This window comes from Phacochoerus africanus, chromosome 7 (genome assembly GCF_016906955.1).
Source record: "Phacochoerus africanus isolate WHEZ1 chromosome 7, ROS_Pafr_v1, whole genome shotgun sequence".
In the NCBI taxonomy this organism is placed as follows: Eukaryota; Metazoa; Chordata; class Mammalia; order Artiodactyla; family Suidae; genus Phacochoerus; species Phacochoerus africanus.
Genome location: NC_062550.1, coordinates 23,432,971 through 23,445,437, shown reverse-complemented (window position 1 = coordinate 23,445,437; position 12,467 = coordinate 23,432,971). Strand labels below are relative to the sequence as shown.

The 12,467-nt window shown below is 37.7% G+C and overlaps 1 pseudogene; it reads left to right on the top strand.

Annotated features, from left to right (window-relative positions):
* Window positions 1–2,546: 2,546 nt before the first annotated feature.
* On the top strand, window positions 2,547–3,483 carry LOC125131689 (olfactory receptor 6C68-like; annotated as a pseudogene).
* Window positions 3,484–12,467: the final 8,984 nt, after the last annotated feature.

Below are 12,467 nucleotides of genomic sequence, written 5' to 3'. Positions count from 1 at the left end.
AATTATTTTGTTGTATACCTGAAGCTATTATAATATAAAATATCAATTATTAATTTAAAAAATCCCCTTGGTCATATGTGGATGATGCTAGGGGAACAACTAATTGTTTTTAAAATTAGTAAATAAAGGGAAAGAGATGTTCCCTTTGTGGCACAGCAGAAACAAATCCAACTAGAATCCATCCATAGGGATGAGGGTTCGATCCCTGGACTTGCCCAGTGGGTGGGGGATCCGGCATGCCTTGAGCTGTAGGTGGAGGTCACAGATGCAGCGAGTTCCCGGTGTTGCTGTGGCTGTGGCGTAGGCCAGCAGCTGTAGCTCAGATTCCACCCCTAGCCTGGGAACTTCCATATGCTGTAAGTGCGCCCCTAAAAAAAAAAAAAAAAAAAAAGTATGACTTAATAAAAATAAAGGGAAAGAATTTTTTAAGAAATAGCTCTTATGGTAAGTTCCCGCTGCAGTGCAGCAGAAATGAATTCTACTAGTATCCATGAAGATGCAGGTTTGATCCCTGGCCTTGCTCAGTGGGACAGGGATCCGGCATTGCCATGAGCTGTCGTGTAGGCTGCAGATGGGGCTCATATCCTGCTTGGCTATGATTGTGGCATAGCCTGGAGCTGTAGCTCTGATTCAGCCTTTAGCCTGGGAACTTCCATGTGCCACAGATGAGGTCCTAAAAAATTAAAAAATTAAAAAAAAAAACTCTCACAGTACATGTATCAGTACGTTCTGAGAAAAAAATTCTAAAAACATGTGAAAATGGCTTATCCATAGGTGATCCATTTTGCATTTCATAAAGTTACAAGAATTTGGACCCCTGAGGACATTACTTACAGGTTAGAAAACTATGACTATGTATCCATGTAAAGGAGGATACATGAGAAATAACTCTCACCACCTGGATCGTATTAACCCAGAATAATACGGTCTCTACTCTTCAGACTTAATATTTCACGGAAAGAAATACCGAGCCAACATGGAAGGGTCAATATACCAACAGGAATAAAGAATAAAATAGAAAATTAGCTAGCTGAACGTTGGTGACGTGCAGCCCCATCAGCCACATGAACTGAGTGACTGCACACGTTTAGATTTTTGCCCTCGAGAGCACATTCACTGCAGATGCAGTACCATAATTATTCATTACTCCTGCCCCTCACTGCTTCTCAAGTGTCTTGGTTTAACAATGAATTCTAAAGAAATACTACCTTTGTTTCAATTACCAATACAAATTCTGTCATCATGAAACCAAGACATTCAGGTAAATGTGCACCAATAACCACAGCACAGTGACTCAGGCCAGGGCTCTGGAGCCCTTCTGAGTGGATACTGAATATCCAGAAAGCAGTGGACACAGGCCTTATCTCTCTGTGCCCCACTTTTCCCACTTTGAAAATGGAGACAACATACCTCCCAACCTCACAGGATATCCTAAGGTTTGTATGCATGATATCTGTAAGAGACTTAGACCAGTGCCTGGAGCACACAAAGAGACCTGTAAGCATGTATTCTTAGGATTACATTGAAATACATTTAAATTTTGATTTATCTTGAATTGATCCACAGGAAGATCCATGAAGGAATGCTTTATCAAGGCTGCTGAGCTTGAAAACCAGAGACTAAGTGATTGAGAAATGAATGCAAAATGTAAAAAGAGAGGCAAAAATGTGGACAGGAAAGAAACGTGAATGGAGGAAAGAGAGGTGCTTGGAGAGGATGTTCAGTCACTTTTGTCTTGACTTTTTCTCCATAACACGGTGTGTACATATGTTTCAATCTGAGTGCTTAAATGAAGCATCAAAGTATAGCTTTTACATCCTTCAGAAGTCCATTAATTACACTCAGCATAACCTCACAAGGCGATAAAAGTACAATATGTGATGAGGTTGTACTGCACCATGTAACCCAAGAGGTAACACAAGACATAGAAACGGAAGTTTTAAAATCTGCACAACTACAAATGTGGATGTTTCAGAGTCAAAACATGTTTTGCCCTTATAACAAATGATCACTCATTAGAAAGAAAAAAAAAAACTTTATATTTTAGAGAGAACTGAAATGGCTTTTTTTGGGTCATGGTCAAAACCTTTATTTTAGTATTTTAACAATTCCAAAATTTAAAGCAAAAGAATGACACTGAATTAACTTTTTTAAAATTTTGCTTCTGTATTGAAGAAAAATATTTGGCAGTATAAAAAAAATGCTTAATATATGAAATGAAAAATAAATGTAAATAAAAAATTCACAATGTAGTATAGGAGATAATTCATTATGAATTAATTTTGAGAAATTACTAAAGGAAAAGTTAAACTATAAACTAAACAAAATGTATAAAGTAATTTCACTTGTCATTATAAATAAATAGACTAAGGGGTTGAGCTCACTGTAAAATAGGAAATGTGTTCCTCCAATCTAAAAGTAAAACTCATGCATGTTGGATGAGTTCAACACACAAGAGCGTGTTCATCAGTGGATGATGTCTTTGAATTCTGCATTCAAATCTCCCTGACATTGACATGTAGGGTTGGCAAAATCCAGGAGTCAATATGAGAAACCACACTGCAATAACAACATTCATCCTTCTGGGACTGACAGAAGATCCTCAGCTGCAGCTCTTGCTTTTCCTTTTCCTCTTTCTCACCTACACATTGAGTGTAGCCGGAAATCTGACCATCATCACCCTAACCCTGCTGGATCCCCACCTTAAAACCCCCATGTATTTTCTCCTCCAAAATTTCTCTTTCCTAGAAATCTCATTTACAACTGCCTGTATTCCAAGATTCCTATACAGTATATCAACTGGAGACAGAACAATTACCTATAATGCATGTCTCATTCAATTATTTTTTACAGATCTCTGTGATAACTGAGTTTTTTCTCTTGGCAACCATGGCATATGATCGCTATGTGGCCATCTGCAAACCCCTGCATTATATGACAATCATGAGCAACACACTCTGCAAAACAATGGTTGTCTGCTGTTGGGGGGCAGCTCTTCTGATTATCCTCCCTCCACTCAGCTTAGGTTTTCATCTGGAATTCTGTGATTCCAATCTCATTGATCATTTTGCCTGTGATGCATCTACTCTCCTAAAGATCTCATGCTCAGACACCTGGTTAATTGAGAAGATGGTTATAGCCTGTGCTGTGCTCACTCTCATCACCACTCTTGTAGGTGTGGTTCTCTCCTACATATACATCATCAGGACGATTCTAAAATTCCCTTCTGCCCAACAAAGAAAAAAAGCCTTTTCTACCTGTTCTTCCCACATGATTGTCGTTTCCATCAGCTATGGCAGCTGCATCTTCATCTACATCAAACCATCTGCCAAAGAAGAGGTAAATCTCAATAAAGGAGTGGCATTGCTTCTTTCTTCCATATCACCAATGCTGAATCCTTTTATATATACTCTGAGGAATAAGCAAGTTAAACTAGCCTTTCAGGACTCACTCAAAAAAATTGCATTTCTTTTAAGAAAGTAAAATGTGTCTCTTGATAAACCAACTCGAAAGATTGCTGTGAGCTGTGATGTAGGTCATAGATGTGGCTCAGATCTGGCATTGTTGTTGCATGGTGTAGGCTGGCAGCCACAGCTTCCATTTGACTCCTAGCCTGAGCACCCACATGTGTTGTGGGTGCAGGCCAAAAAAAAAAAAAAAAGAAAAAAGTAAAAAATATCTCTTGATAAACCACTCAAAATATGCACAGCTACCTTATTTTTGCATAAAGCTGATAACCAATATTATAATCCCTTCATATACTGAAGAAGTAATTATTGAACGTTGATTTGTGAGGAATAAAATAGATCATGTTTAATCCTTTAACCAGAACCCATCATAATTTAGTCATTTCTTTTTCCTCTTTTAGATGTTTTTCCTACCTATTTTACAATATTGGTGTAGAGATGGCATTCTTTTTTATTCAAGTATAATTGACATACAATATTACATTGGTTTCAAGTGTACGGCATAGTGATTCTATATTTTTATACATGATGAAATGATCAGCACAAGAAATCAGGTTATCATCCAATTTTGAGCCTCCAGATGTCAACAAATTAATTTGAGAAAACTATGAGCAATATGAAAACAATACAGTCAACAACTTAGATGATATGGAAAGGTACTCTGAAACTTACAAATTGTAAACCTGACTCAAAAAGAAACAGAACATCTGCATACATGTCTGTTTTACCCACGAATTAATACCTAAAAATATTTTCACAAAGAAAACACCAAAATCATGTTGCCTCATTGGTGAATACTATCCAAGGGATAAATGATCCCATCTTATGCAAATTCTTTCAAAATACATGAAGAAAGAATACTTTCTCACTCATTTTAAGAAATTCACATGTATCTGATTCTAATACCAGACAAAGAAACTATAAGCATAAAAATGTAGACCAACAAACCTCATGACCACAGAATTCAAACATCCTTAACAATTTCCTACCAAAGCTCAATAATAATAACCAAACAGATAAGGTCAAGAAAACTTGGTGGACATTTCATAAGGGAAGTTACATGAATAGCCAACAAGCACATGGCAAGAGCTCAATATCACTAGTCATCAGGAAATCAAATTATAACTAAAATGAGCCACACACACTTATTAGAATGGCTACGATTAGAACATAGGCTGACACTATAAGTCACAGCAAAGACAGAGAACAACTGGAACTTCACAAAGGAATGGTCGACATACGTGAAGTGATACAACCACTTGGGAAAACATTCTGGCAGGTTCACATAAAGTTAAACCTGGTTATCATATGTCTTAGCAAATTCTCTATTTACCTAAGAAAAATGAAACTATACATTGCCCAAATTACATGCATGAATGTTTATAGAAGCTGGATTCATAGGACTCAAAAGTGTAAACATGCAAAATGTTCATCAAAAAACAGAGAAAACTATTTTGGTATATTCATGCAATGGAAAGCCATTCAACTGCCCAAAGGAATAAACCTCTAGAACAAATAAAACAGAAAATTTCAAAAAATTTATGCTGAGCAAACGGTGTCACACACACTATATTCCATGTTTTCACATTGTTGAGCAAGAAAAAAAATCCAGAGTGTCAGAAAGCAGGTCAGTGACTGAATGAGACCAGAATGGAGTGTACTGTCTGCAAAACAGTCATGAGGAAATGTTTTGGGATGACAGACACGTTTCATGTAATGTGTGGTGTGGTAATTATTTGAATGTATATATTTTTTTATTTATTTTATTTTTTAAATTATTTCCCCAATACAAATTTTTTTTCTACGATACAGCATGGTGACCCAGTTACACATACAAGTACAGATTCTATTTTCTCACATTACCATGCTCCATCATAAGTGACTAGTCATAGTGCCCAATGCTACAAAACAGGATGTCATTGCTAATCCATTCCAAAGGTAACCCCAAACTCCCAATCTACCCCCCTCCCTCCCCTTCCCCCTTGGCAACCACAAGTCTATTCTTCACGTGCATGATTTTCTTTTCTGTGGAAAGGTTCCTTTGTGTCGTATATTAGATTCGAGGTATAAGTGATATCATATGGTATTTGTCTTTCTCTTTCTGACTTACTTTATGAGGATGAGAGTCTCTAGTTCCATCCATGTTCCTCCAAATGGCATGATTTCATTCTTTTTTATGGCTGAGCAGTATTCCATTGTGTATATATACAATGTCTTCCTAATCTAATCATATGTTGATGGATATTTGGGTTGTTTCCATGTCTTGGCTATTGTGAATACTGCTGCAATGAACATGCGGGTGTATGTGTCTTTTTTAAGGAAAGTTTTGTCTGGATATGATTGCTGGGTCATGTGGTAGGTATCTTAGCTTTCTAAGATACCTCCACACTGTTCTCCACAGTGGCTGTACCATCTCACATTCCCACCAACAGGGCAGAAGGGTTCCCTTTTCTCCACACCCCCTCCAGCATTTGTGATTTGTGGATGTATTAATGATGGCCATTCTGACTGGTGTGAGGTGGTACCTCATAGTAGTTTTGATTTGCATTTCTCTAATAATCAGGGATGTTGAACATTGTTTCAAGTGCTTGTTGGCCATGTGTATATCTTCCTTGGAGAAATGTGTATTCAGGTCTTTTGCCCATTTTTCCATTGGATTGTTGGCTTTTTTGCTGTTGAGTTGTATAAACTGTTTGCATATTTTAGAGATTAGGTCCTTGTCAGTTGCATCATTTGAAACTATTTTCTCCCATTCTGTAAGTTGTCTTTTTGTCTTCTTTTGGGTTTCCTTTGCTGTGCAAAAGCTTGCCAGTTTGATTAGGTCCCATTGGTTGATTTTTATTTTTATTTCTGTTGTTTTGGGAGACTGACCTAGAACACATTTGTAAGGCTGATGTCAGAGAATGTTTTGCCTATGTTCTCTTCCAGGAGTTTGATGGTGTCTTGTCTTATATTTAAGTCTTTCAGCCATTTTGAGTTTATTTTTGTGCATGGTGTGAGGGTGTTTTCTGGCTTCATTGATTTGCATGTTGCTGTCCAGGTTTCCCAGCAATACTTACTGAAAAGACTGTCTTTTTCCAATTTTATGTTCTTGCCTCCTTCGTCAAAGATTAATTGACCATAGGTGTCTGGGTTTATTTCTGGGTTCTCTATTCTGTTCCATTGGTCTGTACATCTGTGATGGTACCAGCACCACACTCTCTTGATGACCATGGCTTTATAATAGAGCCTGAAGCTTAGACAGTTATGCCTCCTGCTTGGTTTTTGTTTCTCAGAATTGCTTTGGCAATTCTGGGACTTTTTTTGTTAATTTATTTTTTGTGATTCCATATGAATTTTTGGATTGTTTGTTCTGGTTCTGTGAAAAATGTCATGGGTAATTTGATAGGGATTGCACTGAGTCTGTAGATTGCTTTGGGTAGTATGGCCATTTTTACAATATTCATTTTTCTAGCCCAGAAGAATAGAATTTTAATTTTTACATCTTATTTTTCTTAATTAATGTTTTATAGTTATCAGCAAATAAGTCCTCTACCTCCTTGGTCAGGTGCATTCCCAGGTATTTGATTTTTTGGGGGTACAATTATAAAAGGTATTATATTTTCATATTCCTTTTCCAATATTTCATTGTTAGTATACAGAAAAGCACCAGATTTCTGAATATTAATCTTATATCCTGCTACTTTGCTGAATTTGTTGATTAGCTCAAGTAGTTTTGGGGTTGAGTCTTTAGGGTTTTCTCTATATAGTACCATGTCATCTGCATTTTTGAATAGTTATGTTTACTCCAACCAAGAATTACAAAGTTACAGGATTAATAATTCAAAAAATTGTCTTTATCATCTTACAAATGCCTAACATGATACTGAAATACAAGACAGAAGTTTGCCTTTGGCCTGGTTTCCCAACAGTTACTATTGCACGCCTGGCCACATCTGATGCTGGTATTTACAGGTGGGTCTCTGAAGACATTTTCCCAGTTCTCCCTTTGTCTTTCTATCCCCAAAGTCTATTACACAAGAGATTCATGAGTTATTTTAAGTCAGGACCACCAAGGACATGTTTGTTTGCTTCACTTAACTGAAAATTGGGTCAATTTGTTTTCAAAAGGGAAACTACTGTCGGTTTAGAAATATGGCCCTCTGCCAGAATCAGAACAGCAATTTTCCCAGCAACAGAGAGAGATGCCTACCTGGCCATTTTAACTACTGTTACCTTTGTAGTTACAGAGTAAAGAAAAGAGTGCCTGAGCTCGGGGGGAGGCAGGCTTTGTGTTGGAAAACTCTTCATCTTGTCTGGGTGGTGGAGGACTTAGTGAAAACTCTCCAACTGCAGAACTCTCTGTGAGTATGTGACTGCTCCTAAAAATGAGCAGCTCTATCCACCACCTCTTTCCACCAGAAGACATTCCTGGATGACTTTTTTCACTTTTGCAACTTTAGGGTTCTGAAAACACTGGATGTTACGACAATCAGGGAAGTACTTTTATAATTTTCTTTTCCTTTCTGAAATCTAGAATGATGCTCTCCTCTAAGGAAAGTGTCTATAGTGAAATAACCGATTATTTTTATATTTTATGAAAGGTTTCAACAATTGCTTATGAAGTATGTCTTTACAATAGGAATAGCAAGTATAGGACAGTCATTGATAAGCTGTTTTAGGCATCAATACATTGAAATTTATCTAAATGTGGTGGAATGTTAGGGGGAACTCTTACGTGTTCTCTACCATAACCTCACCCTCATTTTAAAAAAAACTTCGTTTAAAATACATCAATTGTATCTCCATTAGGGGACTTATTTGCTCATGTTTAATCAGTTGGTGACCTTATCCTCTAAAAGTCTTTCATATTTTAATGAAAATTCAATTTTTCATCTCTATATCAATATCAAGGTCAATTAATTTCATGACCGAGTTCTTAAGAATGCGGGATATGAATGACTGGAAAAACAGTGGTATTTTGGAAGAAAAAATGCTCTCCTGAGTACATGCAAGCTGCTTGAGGCACTTGAGAGTGAGTGAGATACCTGGAGCCATGGTGACTAGAACTGAAGGGAAGTATCAGGGATGCACATACAATTAATTTTTACCTCCACTGGAAACGCTGGGTTCTCAATGACCTTGAACCTGGTGCTGAGGTGGGAAGGCTAACTTTTAAGCATACTATTCCCTGTTCTTCCCTTATTCTGCCTTTCTATAAACTCTATAGGCTAAACCATGGGACTAGGCACAATGTGGAAGCTGATAACTGCCTTTCTGAATAATTAGGAAGGAAATTTTTAAAGAAACCAAGTGAAACTCTATGTAACCATTTAACTGAAGCCTCTAAAGCAAATGCCTCTTGATTCAACAATGTAGGAAAGTGCAAGGTATCCTGACAATGGCTGAAGGAAAGGAAAGCCTTGCATTAGCTGTTATGTAAGTAATCAGAGAGAAGACCAAATATATTCTACTTTTTGATCCAAGCAACACATTTCAAACGGACAGGTTTTTTTTAACTCTAGGGCTATATCTGACATGTCGCCTTTTTTGGTACTTCCAGGGAGCAAAGAATGATTCTTATGTTTTAAAGAGCTCATTTTTGGGAGAAAAAAAAAAAAGGAGACCAAGCAACAGAGACAATATATGGCATATACATTAAATATGTGCAATTCTTATATCAATTACACCCCAAAAAGCTAAAAAAGGAATTAATAGAGCCTTCGCAGCTAAAAATTGGAAACCCCCCCATGTAGGATTACATATTTATATTACAGAATGCAACATTCTCTCATATAAGAGAATGGAAATTCCACTAAATGAGAAACAGACTGCTTGTTCTGAGTCCAAAGAATACATAAAAAACTTATTGTTTTAAAAATTAAGTTATTTATTGAGTTCTTGAATAGGGCCAGCTACTGTGGAATCTCTGGGAACAAGACTATGAAGAGCCCAATAGCAAAAAAATACACTTACAGGCTCAGTGATAGAGACATGAGTACTATGTGCAAAAGAGGCAAAAACAAGAGGCATGTGACTCAGACAATGAAGATTCAAGAAACTTTGTCTCAGGAAGTGACACTAAGCCCAAACTTAGTATCCTGATAGTAACTTCTAGCAAAGGTAAGGGCGGGGTGGGACTCTTCTAATGAACAGAGGAACAAGAAAGAGACTCCACCCAAATTATAAATACTTTGCTCTGCTTTGTGGAAAGTGAATGTCCCTCTTTGGTGAACACACTCGAAAGAGCTGTTTCACAGGGAACATTCCTTTCTAAATATAGAACCTTCATCAGAGGAGTGTGCTGTCCGTGGGTCAAAAAACCTCAAGCACTTCTGGTCTTAGGAGTTGATGTTATAACTTGGCTTGTAGGCAGAGACAGAATCCGTGCAATTCGGGCATTTCTAATTAATGTTAATCCACAATTTCAATTGTCAGCGTTAATTTCAAATAATATCCGACCTACTTATAAACAGAATAAAATCGACTTCACTGCAAAAACACGGTTGAAATGCAATCAGATTAGAGAATAGAAACACCAGACAAATAACCCATGTGAAGACTTGCCCCAACAAACTGCCCAGCACATAGAAAGTGCTCACAATTGCAGTTTGCTTTTTTGGTTTTCTTTCTTTCTTTTTTATTTCTAGTTGGTAAGTTTCTAATTATGAAATAAAATTGCATTTTCACAAGTGTTGAAAAAATAGTGCACATAATTCTTAGCTAGCCTTCACCCAGCTCGCCCTAAAGGTAGCATCCTCCACAATCACAGTTCAATTATTAACACTAAGGAACGAACACTATACACAAATACTGAAAACTAAAATACACATTTAAGGATGGCTCAGGGTCCCAAGCCAGGCCTGGGTAAGCACCACCACCACCTGCGCCCCCAACGCGCATATCGCACACTCTCTGGGCACCCCCTGTCGGATCTGCGATGGTGGTGCCATGCACAGGTTTCCTGACTCCATATCCCAACACCTAGGGGCTGTGGACCTCGCTGAGGTCTGTGAGTCCCCAGGGGTGCCAGAAGGGCCAAGCTTTGCGGTGTCAGAGGGGAAAAAGACTAATTGAAACATAAATAAAATGAAAAGAAATTAATTATTTTCAATACAGACATAATTAGGATTTTCCCAGTTTTTCCACTAAGGTCACTTTTCTGCTACAGGATACAATTGGATTAACTACTTGACAAGCTCATCATGACTCCTTGGTCTCTTCCTCCAACTTGTGTCTCATTCTGTCTTCCCTTGGCCTTCATGACCTCCAAAGTATACATAATTGAGGTTAATTTCTTCGGGGTTTTTTTTTTTTTCTACTTATACTAATTTCTTTACCCAATACTGGAGTAGGTAACTTGTTTATGTACCACACATAAAACACGAGGTTCTATCAGATGAAAAATAGAAGGAAAATTGGGTATTCATGAAGAAATTAGAGATAAATGACTAAACTAGAAAACACTGCATGTTATTTGGATGACAATTCTAAAATCAAAAGTAAAAATTTCTGTAGCTGTGGCAGAGGCTGCAGCTGCAGCTTAGATTCGGTGCCTGGCCTGGGAATTTCCATAGGCTGCAAGTGTGGCTGAAAAAGAGAAAAAATAAATTGACAATTATAACTTTAAGGGGCACTAGTCTTTTTGTACTTATATTTTTATTTGATGCTGACTTTCAACATTACTTCTTTGAGATCAATGGCATTCTTTTGATTACATCTGTGAAAGCTTGTTTCACTTGCTTGTTCCTCAGGGTATAAATAAATGGGTTTAACATGGGGGCCACTGAAGTAGTGAGCACGGACACACACTTATTAATTGCGACTTCATCCTTTGCTGATGGTTTGACATAGATGAAGAAACAACTGCCAAAGGTGAGAGAAACCACTATCAAATGAGAAGAGCAGGTAGAGAAGGCCTTCATCTTTTGCTGGGCAGAAGGGAACTTTATGATGGTCTTGATGATGCAGGTGTAGGACATAACTACACACAGAAGTGTCATGATGTCAGTCAGCACAGCAAGGGCAACAACCATCTGTCCTAAGAACCGTGTGTCTGACAGGATATCTTCAGCAGAGGAGAAGCATCACAGGCAAAATGATCAATGATATTAGAGTCACAGAATTCCAGGTTTAGGCCCAGGCACAGTGGTGGAAATATGACCAACCAACCGCTATCCAGCAGCAGCTGACAAGCCATCCACAGACTCTGCTGTTCATGATGGTCGCATAATGTCAGGGTTTGCAGATGGCCACGTAGCGGTCATAGGACATGGCGGCCAGGAGAAAAAATTCTGTGGCCCCAAAAAGGAAGACAAAAAATAATTGAGCCATACAGGCATTATAGGAGATAGTTTTGTCCCCAGTTGACAAGCTGTATAGGAACCTGGGGATGCAGACCGTAGTGAAAGGTTTCTAAAAAGGAGAAGTGTTTGAGGAAGAAGTACATGGCAGTTTTAAGGGAGAATCTACCAAAGTGAGTATAATGATGGTCATGTTCCCAGTTATACTCAGCGTGTAGGAGACAAACAAGAAATAGAAAATAACTGCATTTGAGGATCATCTGTCAGTCCCAGGATATGAATGTAGATAATGATGTATGGTTTCTCATGGCTGACTTGTAGTTCTTCTCAACTCCTCACCAACTCAAGTGACTTTGAACTGAGAAAACTTGTATGAAATTATGAGGGTGTGGCCATTGTGTAAAAAAAAATCCAATCTATGCAGTAAATAGTCATTTTCTTCTTTGACTTCCTTATGTCCCATCAAAACACAGCAATACTCAGCTCTTATGTGCATAATAGATCCCCTCAAGATTTTCTTTTTCTGAAATATTTTATATTACAGTCCCTATTTTTCTACCTCTTGTATGTTCTCCCATCTCTAGTTTTCAGTTAAGCTAAATTTTGCCATTTATTCTCTCCAATGTATTTAGCTATGGGATTAGAAAGCATTTATCCAGTTTTGTGGATATTATAATGTCCTTTTGCTCCTAATAATTCTTCACTACTCATCAGGTTG